Raw genomic sequence first — 14,575 nt, 5'->3', positions numbered from 1 at the left:
GCAAATTCGCTCTCCTGTCTGTTAAACATTCCCATCTCAAAACTTTGTTTCAAGACATGCTCTCGCAATGAATAGCTGGAACTTGCCTGTACGGCTGAGAGTACCAACACACAGTATTTAATTTCAAAACCCAGTCATATCCTATTCTGCAAAAGGCTGAATGCCATTATTTCTTTGCACATCTTGCTTTTCCCTGCCTGCAAGCATCTTGCCATGCATGATTCATGTTACATAACTCCAGCTTGTTAAAAACAACAGCTATTTTGCTAGGTAGTGCAATAGATTAATGAGGTAAATTCAGAACTTGCTTATTAGAGCCCAGACGAAAGCTGCTCCTCAAATAAAATGCCTCTGCAGCATTAAGCAAATAAATAAGCAACTGCACCAGAATCAGCTACATTCAAAGCTAATTCAATCTTGCAAATTCAGGACACTGTATTCTAGACTATTCAGCTCCTATTCTCCCACCACAATATGCAAACTCACCGGTGCGTATGCACCTTATTTTTAAAAGAGTGACACACGCACACACACACACACACACACACACACACATTGCGTACCCCAGGCATTAGAGAATACCAGTTGAATATTGAACCAATTAATTTCCCTCGCAAGAGCTCCGCAACGCTTTAATGTTTTGGCTGGCTTTGATGGGACAAAATCCTCTGCCCTCAGCTAGCTGCAAAATGCTGGTGTTTCTCAACAACCATTCTTACTCATCCCCCTGGTTTGGTTACAAAGTATGAGAGCTGCAGCTGGAGAGGGTTAAACAGGCTTCCTGTCGCTGCTGTGCAAGAAGCAAGCCTCCACGCTCCACCACGGCAAAGAAATCTCTTCAGGCCCCTCATGCCCAGCATTACTCAGCACTATTTGGGCCGTATTCCAGGATCCCTGCGTGCCCACCTGACAGCGTGTCCTCTATATTATGCAAGTGATGTAGTCTCCCCACGGCAAATTATCACCTGACCATCCCGGTCTTTTCAGCTGAGGTGCATCCAGTGACGTGCCCTGCGAAGCAAGCCATTGCAACGTGACTGGATTCTCTTCTCAGCCCCTTCTCCAGGGGGTGGAAAAATAAACCAACCAACTACCCCACGCCTTGCATTGGGGTGAAGGCGTGCTGACAGTGAGCCGGCTGGCGGCCCCGGCGAGGGGGAGCCGCGGCAGCAGCAGCAGCCAGGGCCCCGCGAGCACAGCTCGCTGCAGAGAGCAGACCTGAAAGTAGGTCTCAGCCCGCCGCGCCGCAGGGGAAGGGAGGGAGAGAAGGCAGCGCTTTCTCAGAGCAGGAAGACGGGGAGGCCATGAGCGTTTCCTGTTGTGCAGCTGAAACAAGCAAAGACGTCATTACATTTACACTCCCTCAGGGTGTCAGCAGATTGAGGGCCAAAGTTCAGTCATTTCCAGCGCACGGCGAGGAGGGAGGTTTTGGGGGAGAAACCAGCAGCGGCTTTATTGCTAACAGCGTTCTCTGCGCTTGCATAGCAAAACAGTTGAGCAGCGTGTTACCAGGCTCAGCTGCAAAGTATCGTATGTGACTAGAAACAATATTTGCTCAGGAGCCATGCTGCTCTAGTTTTCCTTGTTCAGCTTGTGTAAGGAACATTATTACAATATAGAGATGCACTCAGCTCTTGCTACAGCCCATACTTCTGCAAGCATCTGGAGATGAAGCCTGACATATTTGGGGATCCTGTGGAGTAAAACATGTTTTGTGTATGCATTTGGGGCAAAACTGGAGTGTAAAACTACAGGATTCACTTGTCAGAGATGGCTGACAAGCCAGCAAAGTGAACACAGATGCTTCTTTTCGATTTCCCTCCTGCCTTTCTGAAGCGAGTAAGGGCCTGACGTAAGGAAAGAGGTGGAGGCGCTGGGGTTGTGCCATGGCATGTGGGTGCTGAGCATTCAGGAACTGCTTCTCTCCAGGCTGACCATCTGACCCTAAGTGAATCGTTAGTACCCTTATCGAACAAGCGTAGAGAGAGCCTGGCTCACAGTCCTACTTACAGTCACTGCCCTAAAACCAAACACTGGAAGCACTTGTTGATGGAAACCATCACTCATGACCCAAATGAGGGCACGTGGGAGGTCACAGGATGTCCGCTGGACAGCCACTCAAAAACCACCTGGGGGAAGCACTGTGGTTACTGCAGGTCCTCCCTTCAGCAGGGCGATGGACACACCAGCAGTACGCTCTCACTCGTGGCACATGCTCTAGAGCCATTTGCATAAGTCTCTGAACAACATGTCCAAACACAGTGATAAAAACAGTTATTCCCCAATGAGCACGTCCCAGAAACAACTGCTGGGGGCTGGGACACCAGACTTTCCCTCTAGACCCCGAGGCAGACTGAGCAGCAGTGCTCTGGTTGATATAAACTGATATTTAAACAGCAGCCCTTACTTCAAAGTATTTTGATGAAAACAGTTAAGAGGAGTTTGGAAAGCACTTGTCCCAACCTTCACCTCATGCTACCATCACTAGCTGAAAAGGATTTTTCTGTCTTTCTGCAATAACCACCCTGTGGTCACACCAGGAACTGAAGGCAACCTTTCAGCCCTGGTAATACAGAGCATTAGTGCTGAAACCAGGGAACCACACATCTGTATCTCAGAGTTATAATAAATCATATCTTTTGTTGGACATATGCAATGCCATTGGCTTACCTAAGCTGCTCATTTTACTAGAAGAAGGTGAAAAGCAACAATTTTACAATTAAACTTTTTAACTAAACATTTTGAATATGTTTTTAAAAACATATCATTCTACAAGGATATGAGCTGGTTTATTTTCTACCCTTTTCTTTTCAGAGTTGAGTTGTTCAAAGAGTATTTATCTTAAAGATTCATTGCCCAGATAGCATGAATAAACCTCTACTGCTTCTTGTTCTGACATTAACTTGAGGACTTAATCCTGAAATTTGGTGTGGCACTAAATCATTAGGACTCTTTTCAATACAAGAGAAGGCAAAGAAATGAGTCTTTGATATTGGCGATCATTTGGTGTACATAATACACAATCTGAGGGAGCAGAGCTGATTTTAATTTTGCAACAAACAAACAAAAAAAAAGCATTAACTTTAGCGAGGATAATCTGAAGTATTTCAATCTCAGTAAAGAGATCAGAATTTGGCCCCTAAGTTGTGGGTGTTAGATCTGAACCTGGCCCTCATCACACCCAGTCCTGGGCAAGAGATTAATGGGTGTGCAAAGGCATGTTCCCCTGAAAGGAGGGAAAAGGGGACAAAACCTTCCAAGTACTCTGAGGATGTTTCCACTGTGCACAGCATCCTAAATGGCACATAAGAAGAGAGTCATTAGATTTTCTGATATCTGCTCATAAAGTACTATACTCCCTCACGATAAGCTTGACCAAGTATTTATAGCCCCATATCTGAGAACAAGAAAATGCGCACACAATTGGTACTTCTGACTGCAGCGAGACTATCACACATGGCCCAAGAGCAGCAGGCCACTAGACTGCGCAGCCATCCGGCACAGACACACGCTATTGCAATAGGCATTTTTGATATGTATATGAGCACCTACTGCCATACACTGCCTGCTGAAGAACAGAGAATACAGTAAGGAAGAGCAGCACTTTGAAATACTCATCCCGATCCTGAAAGCTGATCTTCAGGTAACTACATCTTAATGCTCCATCAGGTGAGGAATGGTATTAAGCCATCTTTACCATGGTTTGCCAGGAGAAAATGCCATCTGATCTTTGCAATATGCTTTATCCAAATTTGTATCCAAATATGACCACAATATTTAAAAAGAGCTGTATCTACTGCTGTTTTTTGTTCATTTAAACTCCGAAACTTGAAGCAATTGGACAGATGCAAAGTGTGAATTGGTGTCACTGCTAAATGCCCTTAGCACACCGACGAAAGTATTTGCTTTTCCACTCCAAAATAGAAACTGTTTGTGGTAAGTGCAAATACATATAGAAAAGACTCTTAGAGTTGGCTACCTACACAGTATTTAACATCTTTACAGATTCCCACAAACTCGATTATACTTTTACCCTTTACAACCCATCCATGTAATGCTTAGAACAAAGCCACTATATTGTACCACTAGGGAATTTAAACTACTGACAAGGGTTTTATAATTCTTTCACTTCCATTTGAAAGAATGTTTGAGAGGTGCAAATGGAAAAGCCATTATCTTGAGATTTTTTGTTGAACTGTCTCATCATTAGGGGAATTCTCTCAAGCAATCCTATAAATAGATTACTCCAATGTCCTTTTATGAGGAAAACAAGGCACATAAAGATGAGAGGGTCCAAACTGTCCAACACCTGTCAGCAGGGAACCGTTTACCTTCAAAACACTTGTAGCAGATAAAAGAAGCAGGGGGCTTGTTTTTCACTGTGCTTGGTACCTGGTCTAAATGCGGCACCATGAGGGACATCCTCCTGTAGAAGGACACAACCCAGCCAGGAGGCCAGGAGTAAAGCCTGGCCTCCCAGGAGTTGCTCAAGTCTCCCCTCCTCCCACATACCTCAGCAGGTTTCCACACAGGAGGATGCACAGCCTCGCATTCAGAAGCTACTGGAAAAACAATGCATTGCAAATGGAAAAATACTGCTGTGAGCGTGTAGTAAGGCCTGGGTACAGGATGAAAACATGACCCTTGCCTTACAAATGGGACAGTCCCATACACTTAAGGTGTGTGTGCATGTCCATAGACATGTAAGTGTATAAATGTGTCGTGTGTACACACATGCATATACATACACTCATGTATACATACATATATGCATTCACACATGCATACAACTGAATATATAAAGTGATTTGGCTGAATGGAGCTAAACTCCTATGACTGGAACTATCTTTTTCAAATATCACCTTATGGAGATTTACTGGGCAGAACAAATTATGTCCTGGCAGTTCGGGGGGGGGGAAGGCAAGCGCTCATTTTGGGGCTTACTCAAATATTTATATTTTATTTCAAATGCCTAATCGTGACAAAGCAGATCTGAAACCCATGTTTGAGAACATGCAGTTTTCAACAATAGGTAACCTAATTTCAAGAAACCAAAAGCAATTGCAAAAATATTTATTGAAATTGCTTTCATGGAAACAATGAGAAAACACTATAAAAATGTTAAAAATATTAAATCAACTTGACTGCTGCTGTATCTCATGAATTCAACAAGATCCTAGGCAACAATAATATTTAGAATAAATATTTTTCTTATGGGAATAGCATTTTCCCCTCAAATTGACCAGATGATATCAATTAAAAAAAAAAACAACAACAACACAAAGATTAGATACAGAAAGTCCATCTTCTGACTTAAAACTGAAACTGTACTCCAATGAGTACAATGCTTGGTTAAGACATGTACTTTTGCTTTCAAAGATCTTCTTTCATAGGCTATTTTCCCTTAAAGTATTTTGAGCTAATTTCAAATTGACAAAAATGCATTAACACTTCAGAAAGCAGGCGCTGCTCTGCAAAATACTGCGCACACACACAGACGTAAAAATCAATATAACAAATATAAATTGGACAGCAATTCCAAATTCTGCAATTACGCTATAAGCCTCCCATGGAAAAAAAAAAAGGGGGGGGGGAGGAGAGAAGGGGAGACAGTGAAATGAATAAATAAAAATGAGTGATACAAAAATACAGTAACTTTCTACGCAATACGCCATCTGTTCCACAAGAAAACCATGCTGCAGCAAGCCACAGGGGCTACAGCTATGAAAAGCCCTTGTAGAGGAGCCAAACGCTGCAATGAGCAGTTTGAGAAGCTGTGGAAAAGCATCCCACCCGGTGCAGTATGGAGGCAGCACGCACAGCTCTCGCTGGGAAGTCACCGTCCTCATCCTGTGGGCTGAAGGCACCCAGCTGTCCCCATGTCCCCAGAGCCCAGGGCTGGTGGCACCAAGGAGCGAGCACTCAGTACTTCAGGTGGTGGGGCTTCGCTGCCTCTCTTGTACAGGAAGATCGGATTTTTCTCCAGTGCTACAGGTATAGCACACTGGATTTCCCTAACTCCTCTGCAGACCACACCTCTGCTGATGCTGCTTCCTGCTCTTTTACTACTAAGCCTGGTGTCTTGACACAGATGTAGTTTATGGAACACAGGAGCAGGCACCCTCATATGCCTGCTCCCCCTAAGGCTCATTAAAAATAGGAGCTGCTATTGCACGCCAGGTGCTTGCATGCCGTGCTGTGCCTTACAGCAAACCATGTATGAGTCTTCCAGCCACTCGGGCAAAGCAGCAGTCAGGAGAGACCCAGATCAAAGCAGCAGAAAGGGGTGCTCTGTTTTGGTTAGGAGGGCCAATTAAGGTGTGCGTCCCTTTCCTTCCAGCTGGCAAAGTCTCAGGTACTTGGGATTATGTAGTAAGAATTTACTTCTGCCTCCTATTATTATTCATCGGGGGTGTGCTAAAAAGATCCCCTGCCTTTCCAGCCATTGGCTGCAGCAGCACACCAACTACAGGCTGCAGGGCAAGGTTGGATTTCCTCAAACCATGTTTTCGCTCCCCATCACCATGCCCGGAACAAACGATGGAATCGCAGAACCCTGGGCAATTAGGAGACCAAACCTGGATTGGAGAGAACTCAAGAGCCAACACATTATCATAGCTCTCATTAATAAAATAATAAACTGTGCAATTACAGTGGGTTGTGCACATACCTCAGGGTATGCAGTAAGGCACAAATTTAGAAATGGAATGTTTCCAACAACCAAACAACTTAAACAGGCAAGGATCCTTATCAAACAATTAGGTTACTCAAGAACTACTCCAATAACTGGCCCCTTTTGCCCAAGGTAACACATTTTAAAATCACGTCATAAGCCTTGGTTGATCTAGTTTTTTTCCCCACATTTATTTTTTATTTTCTTTGTAGCACATAAGAAAAGAAAACAGTCCACCTCCCCTCTAATCAACCAAGGGGCACAAGATTATTTTAAAATTAGCTTTAAAAATGTGAAAGTGCAAAGAAAAACCCAGAGATCAGTGATAAACAAACACAGCTGGTGCCACTGGGTTTCAGGTGGAGCACAAACTACACAGTACAGGTAGGTTACACTACAGTGCAACAGCATACTAGAACCTTGCAATCCTATTGTAAACAATGATTTCTTATGCCTTTTTTTAATGCTGAACAGTACAAGAAGCAAAAGAAAAACAACTTGGCAATAATGCCAAACTAGAAGGTATGAGACCTTATGAAAAGAGGTGGGTTTCTTTGTCAGATGAGTTAAAAAATAAATAATATAAAGCTGAAACTACAGCTCTAAGCCACTGTCAGTTCCAACACTTGTACCTAAGACTTTACACATTTTATATTCAAATCACAATGGCAGCACCTTGGGGTAGGTAATGTATCTTTACTCTTTCTTTCCAAATTACCTTATACCATCTGGCAATGTAACAATCATTTCTGTTGAGAGCACCTTTTGTTTTTTATCTTCTCTGCCTCAAGTATCCAGAGGCTGTTTCCATGTAGACAGTTTTTCCAATATTCTCATCTAGTGTTCCTATATCCTCTGAAGAATAAACCTCGTATCATGAAGGTTTCCACTGACACGCCGACAGTCACGAGGAGCGCTACTTCAGCAGTACAACTCCTACCTATAACTATAAATCCTGTTCCCATGAAAATTAATAAAAACCTGCCATTCTGCACTTTTGTCAGAGTCAGGATTTGATGCAAAAGGACGCAGTCTTTATTTTATTCACAAGAGATGGGGCAGTTGACAAAGTAACACAAGATGTGCTGGGCACAGTTTGGTGCCATCTCAGCTGTGGGGCACTGGTCAGAAAACTGGGGGATGAGGGTGAGATGGTTTTGAACCTGACAGAGAAAGTGAAGGTCAAGCAACAAAATGACGGGAGTTGGCATTATCAAATGTTTTTTTAATGGTATTTTCATTCACATAATCTATTTACACAGGCAGTCTGTTCACAAATTGACTTTCTACTCCCATTGCTCCAGCCATAAAGACCTGGCACCCCGCTAGTCCAGCCACGGAGCTGAATGATCTTACCAGCGGTGTGAGGGTTAATGAGCACCATGCACAAGTTGACTGCCGTGAACCACCACCAACAGGGCTTCAGAAATAATCCTTTAACCTCCTGACTAGACTGAGTGAAATGGTTATGGCCCTCAGAAAAAAAAGGATATAAAAGGAATTCAAAGTGCCTTAATTTAGAAGACAAACATCTACAGGGGCTCACAAAACACGTTCTTGGTTGATCAGTCACAGGCAGTAAGAAGAGCTGTGCCCAGTTATCGGATGAATGTTGAGCCTGGTGGCACCACCAATGCTGAACACCACTTCAGAAAGGTCACCTGGGCAGACTGCGGAGCCAGCCACCCCACAGGGAGTGCGCAGTAGGGTACAGAGAATGAATATAACTGTTTACTTGTTTAACAAAACGTGGCAGTGGATAGGCATCTATATGCAAATTCGTACGATAACTGCTAATATTCACACATAAATAACCAAACTAAGCTTGCTTAAATATTTTCTTTTAAATTAAAAAATAGCACAAGTTGAATCCAGATTAGCAGCAGGTCAAATCTTCCTCTCAGTGACAAATAAGCCAGACTTGCAACCAGATGCTCTCATGAAGTTTCTCCTGGTATTCAGTAATGCAGAGGAGACAGAACATGACTGGAGGCAAAAGCTGTGATCACGTAAGGCGATGTAGGTGTATACACATGCACTTGTACATGCACACTTAAATATTTCTTTGAGCAGCGTAGCAAAGCTCTTGAAAATAAACAGATCACACTAAAAAAAATTATGTGAAAACACTACTTCAGGAGAAAAAAATGCTCTTTTTTTTTTTGGCTGAGAGAAACACAGGTATAATCCCATCATCTGGATGTGACACCACTTGAATTATGCAATGAGACTGGGAAGCATGGCTGTCTGTTTTCTAGTGCACAAGTCTGTAAATAGCCACAAAATCTATTTATTACACTCTTGGCTTGCCAGACAACCCACTTGACAGAGAAAGAGTCTGCCCAAAATTGGTTAAATTTATTCCCTTGCTTGCTAGTTAACCATGTTGAACTATTGAGCAGGATCAAATGATACTGCAACTAAATTAAATCAACACAGCACAGAAGCAAATGTAAAGAACACCTGCAAGCAATGAGCAAGATAAGAAGGTGTACTTCAATGTATTCTGAGGGTAAATGATTGTGGAGAAGTCAAACAACGGAAATAGAGATTGCTACCACTGAATTCAGTGACTTCTATTGGATTTTAGTTACTTGTCAAGACTGAACATCCCACAATTTGACAGGGGTTTTAAAAGCCACACTACTAATATTCTTTAGGTTGAGGACTTAACATTAGAGGGAGACTTGATCTAATACAAAAAACTTCTTGTAGACAATTATAATCCATTGCCAGCTACATCCAAACCTCCTTCCCCATCTTATTAAACCTCTCCTCTACGCCTCATTCAATGTACATCCAAAAATGTCTATTTAGTAACCTCCTGGGTTTTGTGTTTGTTGTTTTTTTTTTCTTTAATTATTATGCCTGTGTGAGAGAGAGGAAGTAAATTAGAAGGTTTCTCTCATAGTCATTCTTTTTGTGGAAAATATGCTGCACTGAAGCTTTGGAGAGGCATGCGTAGAGGAACTGCATTGTCCCGCACGTCTTTCTCTTTCCTGCCATGCAGAGGGTGATCTGGAGAGCAAGGCAAGGAAAATCAGGGTGTATCTCCACAAGGCTACTGCACCAGTGCTACAGAAGAACAAGAAGAGATCCCAGAAAGACCACTATAAAGTATCACAGAGGGGACAGACCAAAACAAAAAGAGAAGCTCTTCTCTTTACACACTTCTTCTACAGGTGAATGCGTCTGGGTTAACTTGCCATGAAGGAAGGTTTGGGCTTATCAGCTCTGGAAACTGAAATCTGTACAACCCAAAAGCAAAACACACATTACCATGGTGCTGTATAAACATACCCCATCCTTGCTCCAGAAGAGAGGTTTTGGAGGATCTAATACATGCCTATTTCCTTGCCTATTACTTTCTTACCTCTCTACTAAGCCTGTTTATAACAGCACCACACAGAGTGTGGAATTTAGAGTGAGGATTAGATCACTAATCAATTTAATGGCATCACTGAACAGCTATACAGTAACAGTTTTCAGCTATTAGTGAGCAGATTGAAAAAAAAAAAAAAAAGGCAGAGAAAATCAAGGTTCTGTGTCATCCCTTTGTCTCCTGACATTTGCGGACAGAAGTCCTGGCAACAACAAACCAAACCAAAGAGAAGTGCTAAGGGAACCTTCATACCAGAAAGTACCAGTTTAAACTCACAGCCTTACTCCTTCACAAATATGTGGCTGCCTCAAACACACGCTGTTAATTACACCACATTATGTACTGGTTTTACTAATGCATGGCTGACTCTGAAGTTTTCTACCAATAATTAACATTACCCACTCTGATAAATTAGGTCAAAGATGAGTACAGATTTGTGTATTTTTTTAATTAGTAATTAAGTAAATCAGAAATTTAAAGAAATAAAAATGATGTGAACACGATGGAGCTAATACGGATAAAACATGACAGATAACTTATTAGACAAACTTTACTCCCTCTCCATCTCAACTTCATTGCCACCACACCAAACTGCTGGAGAGGTAGCAACACCGTATTTGGTACCATGCAAGCTCTAAAACAAAAACCTTCCTGTGAGTTTTTATTTCACTATCATGCTAACATTGCTAAACACCCTCTCACTAACTTCATTTCCAACTCAAGCGTATTGTAAATGACTCCTGTCCTCACACTCATTACAAATTTCTTCAGTGAATTAGCAACACCTTCACAAGCTCATACCAAAATTCGGCTGTACTTCCCAATTAAATACACGTAGCCTACCCCTCACTTAAGCTTTAAGGAGACAGACTCTAGTCACTCACTTCTGGAGGAATTTTGCCATTACTGTAGGACCAAGCACAAACTAATGGAAGGGGCTACAAGTTCTGTTTGACATAATTTCACTACGAATTTTGAAAGCAATTCTATTCACATAGCTTTGCAGAGATGTTAAAGCAAAGTCGCTTTGCTCTAAGAGCCTAGTATCGTGACCTCTCCCGGTGATCAAATAGACTATCACATCACACTGCATCCCAACATCTGACGCTAGGGTCTGAAAGCTCACAGTTACATCCTACCTTTACCAGAGCGTACAAGCTTTTCAAGAGGATTGGGATTTGACTGCAGGAATCTCCGAATGCCTGGCCAATGATACATAACTTCCTTATTAAATAACTATTTTGTCTCGACAAATGTAATAAGAGACACTGCTTCATAAAGAGCTTCCAAAACTGTCTTCCCAAACACAGTTGATTTTAAACAGGAAAAAGTCAAAAGCCAGTCTCTCTCTGTTGTGACAGAAGATGGCGAATTGGGTTCTCTCTCCTACAACGTCAGCAGAACAGTTTTAGAAATTCTGATTCCCTGGGGAACCAGCGCTCGGAGGTGTCACAGCGGATGCAGGTAGCGCTGTCAGCACGCAGACAGCAGCTACAGAGGGGCCGGCACCACTCCCTAGAGCATTTCTTTACCACCGCTGATGCGTGTATGGAGAGAAAGAAAATCACTCCCAAACGCCACATAAGCTAACAGCAGTTAGAGCAAATAATGATACATTTTCCAGGTAATTAACTATTTGAACTGTCTGTGAAAGACAAGGAACACAAAACTGCACACACCTGGAGGTAGGACCCTTGTGAAGAGACTACACTCCAGTGCCGTGCACTGAACTATGAACGTTGTTAACATGTGCCAGCAGCTCAGTCTCTGTTGAATACTGACTTTGGTCTAAACTAAATAGTTTTTGCTCTAAACTAAATACTTTTTGCTCTAAACTAAACAGTGTCATGCCTTGTTGTCAAGGATGGGTAACCCCAGTAATTATTTCATACTATTCTTTCTTGACACGCCACACGTGTTTTGTTTTAATGCAAACCACAAATACAAAATACATAAAAAAGAGAATGGGCCATTTCTCTTATTGAGCAGAAAAAACAATACTCAACAAAACTCCACTGCCTAATAAAACTAATTCTAATAATCCCAATCTGGTCCTGTTCGCTTGTTTTAAACACAAAGCTCCTTTCTGCCTGAGCACGGATACTGCTTTACGGGAAAACCGCTCATCAAATAATCTTATTTCACCAAAATTAAACATTCTGCTCTATTACATTCTCTGAGATGATATCACGTCCTACGACATGTAATTGGATATTTCTTTCAGCTTTTTACACTGCTTAGTAGCACAGGTCCCGTACTACTGCTGACTCACAAAGCACTGGATAAGGAGCAGGCACTTGAGCCGTTGCAGCCCAGCAGCGAGCCCAGCGCGGGGACATTCCAGGAGCACCACCAGGGCTCAGGAAAGGTCTTTTAACTTTACTCACTACCTTTAAAATGTCACCTGGCTCTGTAATTTCAATTCCCTTTAGCTCCTCTAGTTTTTACTTTTCTGCTAAACTGAACTATACATGCAAATTACCTAACCGCTTTCCCCTGTATGGAATTTACGATATACCACTATAAAAAATAAACTTTCTGTAGCAATCAAACCTGGAGATCCTCTTGGATATCACAACAGCAATTAAAGTGTGACTTGAAAAAAAGTACTGTAAATCCTTTTCTACCCTTTGGCAGCTTACACAAATCAGAGATTTCAGCCAGAGTTGCAGCAACTTCTTACAACTTACTAAATTGCAATGAATTAAAATTACATACAGATATTCTCTATAATCTTTTTCCTGCAAGCTGAAATTTCTTTCACTTTCGAGTGGTATTTTTCAGACTTGGTAGCTTTATTAGGACAGCACTGTCAATTGCAAGTAAAAATGAAAAAATGAGCCAATAAAACTAATTTCTGTTACACAAACTGAGGTGCAACAAAACAAACCCACGTGTGCACAAAATGACCACAAACATTACCAACTACTTTACTACCTTAGTTACAGTTTCTACATCAGTTTTAGGAAGAATTTTCTCATTGAGACCTAGCCTAGTCTGACAGAGGCAGAACGTGCATAAACACACTCAGAAAAAATGGATATAATCACTATACAAACTAGTCATGCCAACGTAACCACATGCTGGGGGAATTTATATCAGATAATTACATCCACATTGGTACGCTGTAGAACTTGAAGAATAGTATCATGTAAGTGGTGTGTTTTCTGGAGCACAAGCCCTGAGATCTCCATCTAGGGAAAGTGGAGGAAAAAAACATGGATAGGTTTTTGCTTACTCACACAAAGATCTGACAAAGTAAGAGGCAACATCCAATTTCATGAAACAGTAAAAGAGGCATGCCCAGGGCAGGAGGAGGAAATGCAGAAACACAAGCAATGCTGTGAGCATAAAGAGTCGTGGTCCACACTCTGCTGGCATACAGAGAGCAGAGAGCAACCGTTTTGCAGACATACAAAATGTACCTGAAAGACAAACGAAAACAGGTACCCAGAATCCACAAAGCTTCCCCACAGCAAGAGAAAACTCTTATATTTAGACCGTAGTAATGTTGGAGAGAAATTCATCACAAAATAATAAAAAAAAGGCTAAGAGACTTTTAATTTGACAGGCAAAGATACTTGTGTGTCCTCTGATTATTTCACATCAGGGATTTGGAAACAGCACATCAGATTGCTTCTCCAACCCATACCCTCTCACCCCTTTTCCACGTCCACAGTGCTGTGAGAGAGATTCCTAGGGACGAATCTTACTGAGGGCAACCCACTACAAATGAGTCATTAGTTCAAGTCAACTGTTTAATTTACGAACAAAAATTCGTTATACTAAGACCAGAAGTATGCAGTGCCTCTCATTTGCCAATTTCAGGTTAAAAAAATGCAAAGATTGATTGCTTCCACAGATTAACTTATCCTTTCAATTCACTGATGATTTCTTATGGTCTGAGTAGTGGCTCGCCAATTGGTTATGATGGAAAAACTTCCAATACTTCTACTTGCAATGGATTTCGGCTCTCGGGCTGTCAGACAGGCACTTTTAAAAGTCCTAATTTCACTTGAGAAAGAAAAATACAGCCTCACTGAATTGCTTTTTAATATTTCCTGCCATAATATAACAGTTGTTGCAAAGTCTTATAAAAACCATGTAAGCTCTACAAAGAGAAACAAAGCTGTAGAAAGCTGCTATTTCCTAATAAAATGTCACAGACAGCTTGAAACTGTCATTCTTATGTGATAATTCTGTGCTACTTTAATTGAATGCAGCATCCAAAGTTACTGATTGAAACACACCAGTGAGAAACACTATTCTCTATTTTCTGTCTAGCTTACAGTTTCTTCACTTCTTCAGGAACTGCTAGACAGTTCCTTCTACTCAAAAAAAATAAAAAAAAAATCACTAAAAACCCAAGTAATTTTAAAAATAGTTATTTTAATCCATAACACCACTTCAGAGATGCTGCTTCAGAAATCTGTTAAGAAAAAATAACCTGCCTCTCCAAAGATTTTTAAAGCAGTTTCCTCATAACTTATCAAACTTTTCAAGTAGCAAAGGTATGCAGA

General features: G+C 41.6%; 1 protein-coding gene across 5 annotated transcripts in view; it reads right to left on the bottom strand.

Moving 5' to 3' along the window:
• Positions 1-14,575, bottom strand: part of HIVEP2 (HIVEP zinc finger 2) — a 134,865-nt gene that overhangs the window by 116,351 nt on the left and 3,939 nt on the right. Inside the window, exon 1 of one of the 5 annotated variants that reach the window (XM_038175829.2) lies at positions 907-1,256. The exons of the other annotated variants lie outside the window; for them this stretch is intronic. The gene's annotated coding sequence lies outside the window, so the exon portion shown is untranslated. Of the gene's footprint in view, positions 1-906; positions 1,257-14,575 lie in introns of those variants that run through there. 5 annotated transcript variants of the gene reach the window in all.

The sequence above is a fragment of the Anas platyrhynchos genome, chromosome 3, assembly GCF_047663525.1.
Source record: "Anas platyrhynchos isolate ZD024472 breed Pekin duck chromosome 3, IASCAAS_PekinDuck_T2T, whole genome shotgun sequence".
Taxonomy (NCBI): domain Eukaryota; kingdom Metazoa; phylum Chordata; class Aves; order Anseriformes; family Anatidae; genus Anas; species Anas platyrhynchos.
This window is presented reverse-complemented; position numbering and strand designations above follow the sequence as displayed.